Genomic DNA, 3,668 nt, shown 5'->3' on the forward strand with positions numbered 1-3,668 from the left:
TTTTATCATGCTCTCGACTTTTTGGATATGCTTCGTCAAAGTCTTGGGGAAGTGCATGCGACTCCTGGTCGGAATATTTCAAAAAGCAATTCAGGGGTTTCGTTTTCGATGAAGAAATTATTATGGTCATGCCGTCGGGGTAAAGCAAAGTAAATACGAGCTCAGCAGTCAATTTACTGATGTTACATTGAACCAAATGAATAAAGCTTGTGGTCACAAACCAAACGTTCCTGGTTATATAGCTCAGCGGCCATTGCGCCACAAATTGCATCCAGCGAGTAGCTCGGTGGACGTTGCGCTATTTTCTCCCCAGGGGGTCCCGGACAAACTCTGTGATCGTTCATATCTATATCTAGATTTTGATAAAATCCAAGGTATCGTTATGCTATTATAATGACATATTATGACAAAATAAAAGTATTGTTACCGGAAGTGTTGTTTGTGGTAATCCTTGTGGCTGAAAACGACCGTGACGAATTTTAGTGATTTGAAGGGCTTGTGTTCGACCTTCACCTGAGCCTACCAATAGAAAGGCAAGGGTGGAAAGCTCGATTTCGGACCGCTCCAGCACCGAGCCGATTTTCACCAACAAATTCCCATTGTACGCAGGTTTCAAATCACCCACCAGGTGAGCTGAAACCCAGAGGTTTCCTCTCCTGCCATTATATCTAAAATCCCTCCAAAGCTCGGAGCGCTAGACATCAAATAATATCGAAAAATCCAGCATTCGAAGCCCCAAGGATGCGTAGCTGGAATTTCGGAAACCGGAAGTGAACGGTTGGCTTGCTAGGACAGTAGTGTCTTCCGCCAGATTTAAGATCTGCGATGCCCACGTCGACAAAAAACGTCACCTCAAAACATAACTTTGCAATATCGTAACTGTGTTTCTTCGTCATTAGTCCATCTCGTTCACGTCGTACAATGTGGGAGAAGTATCCTAAAAATCTATTGGTACGAGCAGTTTCAGAATAAAAATTCAGTTGTTACGAGCAGTTTCAGAGTAAAAATTGAGAATGAAAGATTCGCATTTGTTAGCCTGCTTACAGGCGGTAAATATTGCTATTGCCGCGAGACACGTGTCAGACGCCATTTTGGAAAAGCATCGAGGTCTCGCTTTTTCGTCAAAACCCCCTCAAATTTGGTGTCGTTGTTATGCAGATTACCGCAAAAACTGACCGCTGAAAAGCGGTTTTCGTTAAAACAATGGTTTGCTGGCGCGGCCTCAGAAAACCTGGTTGTGATCATTGTTATTTAAGGTTTTTCTGTTTTCGATGACGACCGTGTCGTAGATGTTAAACTCCCTAATATTGGATTCACGACACCGGACGACCTATCGGGTGCCTGAAACAAGGACAGGGGCTATGACTGGAATGGATACTCCAAAACAAGGTGAGACACTTCGTGACACGTTACCTGGCAATACCTGACAACCTCAGCGGTAACCCGCTTTGGCAGATAAACAACACTCTGTTTAGGCAGAGAATTACTCCTTGGTCGGGCACTGATCTCTAGTAATTAGGGTTAAGCGCTGACTCTAAACGGTTAGCTTTCATAAATTGTTCTAGTGACACTCTACCGGAAGTAATCTGTTTTCCTTTTCAACTTGTCTTATCTTTTCACTATTTGAGACGATTAGTTTTAAAAATTTGGGAGGGACCACTGTTCTGGCGTGCAAAATATTTTCCATTGCTTTAAAACGTTTCGTGCATAACTTCCCTATGCTTGCACACCAATCCCACAGGATCGGTTTGGCTCGCATAAAGAGCTACTGACTATTGTTGAGTTTAGGACTTAACCGAGCACTTCGCCGTCAAGAAAAATGTCATTCGCTAGTCCTTATTTGAAATCGTAATATAGTTTCCTAAGTCTTAAAATTGCTTGTGCTTGGTATTAAAACGATTTCTTTTTTGCGGAGGACTAGTATTTTTAGAGGGAGTTCGTGGGGTTAACTGATTGCGACAGTTGGCCAAATTTTAACAATTACACAGCTCTGGCCCGGGTTGCTTAAAGCATGGTTACCGCTAATTATAACCAGGCTATGGGCAACCCGGCCCCAGAGCGTTAGTTGACAAACGCCAGCATGCTTGATAACCAAACGGCTGACCATATGGCGCATCTTGAAGTCCCCCAGTTGAAAATTGGAAGCTGAAATAGCTTAAAAATAAGATGACTAAAAAGTGACAAAAAATGGATAGTTGTTGAGATTCTAGCGCCTCATCCAGAGCCGTGCCTCTGTAGAAGTTTGCATTTTGTTCGAAAGTTTCGGGGAAAATCTGACGCCATTCTTATTTCGCTTTCCAGGTTGGGCTTGCACCACAGTCACGAGACTTGCATGTGAAGAGCTTAATTAGGGTAACAGAAACTAAATTGTTAACAAACCAAGCCACCATTAGCATTGAACCGCTCCGGATACGACATGTCTCATCTGATCCCAACTGAGTGGCACCGGCATCGCAGAGCCTGGGAGCCTGGGTTTAGGAGTTTTACTATTTTACACCTCGTCCCCAGGGTCTCTCTTCTTCCCTCTCCCGCTCCAAGGAAGGGAAGAAGAGAGACTCTGGGGACGAGGTTGATGAGTGCGAGCATCACTTCCCCCTTCATATTCACCCGTGTTTTAAACAAAAAAATTTATTTCATTCTTATAGATGTTATATGTACAAATTAAATTTCCGTAGATGCACCCTCTGCTCCAACGCAATTAATTAAAAACGCCTCTTTTGTGTTATGTTATTCTTGGGTTTCACTCACGTGATCAACAGCCATGTTTTTCAACGAAAACAAAAGAAGACGTTAGCATAATAATAGCTTTCAATTCCCAGAGGATTGGATCGGGACACCAACATGGCGGCCGTGACGTCATGTGAAATCCAAGAATACTCTCGCTGATAGCGGTGATAATAAAACCGGAGATTGAAGCCAGTAAACCTCACACTTATCTGGGCAATTAAGCAATTGTCAGTCTGACTTCTAGACTCGTGAAAAAATTAGGCTGCTTTAACGGGATTCGAACGCATGGATGAACCCCGCACTTCAAATACACATTTCTTTCAATGATCATTCCTTTCACGAGAACAAATGAGCCCAAAAAAATTGACCTGTTCCCAACTTTGTGGCTTCATAGCTCATCTGGTGGAGCATTGCACCAGCATCGCAGAGGTCATTGGTTCGAATCCCGTTGGAACCACCTGAATTTTTCAGGTGTCTAGAAGTCAGAATTGCTTAAATTGTCCAGATAACTGTGAGGATCAATCACTTCAATCTTGCGTCAAAAACCCGTACTTCTTTCATTGATAATAAACCCCTCACAACCAACAACTGATGCCCCAGTAGTCCATTTCCGAGTAGCTGCATGACTCATTTTTAAAGTGAGTCCTGGTGCACAACCATTCAAATGGAAATGAGTTGCGTATTCTTATGCAAATCAAACTCATTTCCCTTACAATAGTTACAATAGCTTCAATTGAAGACTCACTTCGAAAACGAGACAAATGGCCTAAGCTGTCGGAAGTCCGAGGAAAAATAAGGGGCAGGAACCCGAACATTAACCCCTACGGTCCCCTACCGCACCCAGTCCTGTTACTTTATCATATTTAAGTGACTCTCTCATCCGTTGAGAGTGCGTAATCAGAAATAATAAACTTTACCGAGACGTCGCCCGCAACAGAAAA

The sequence above is a fragment of the Montipora foliosa genome, chromosome 8, assembly GCF_036669935.1.
Source record: "Montipora foliosa isolate CH-2021 chromosome 8, ASM3666993v2, whole genome shotgun sequence".
NCBI lineage: Eukaryota > Metazoa > Cnidaria > Anthozoa > Scleractinia > Acroporidae > Montipora > Montipora foliosa.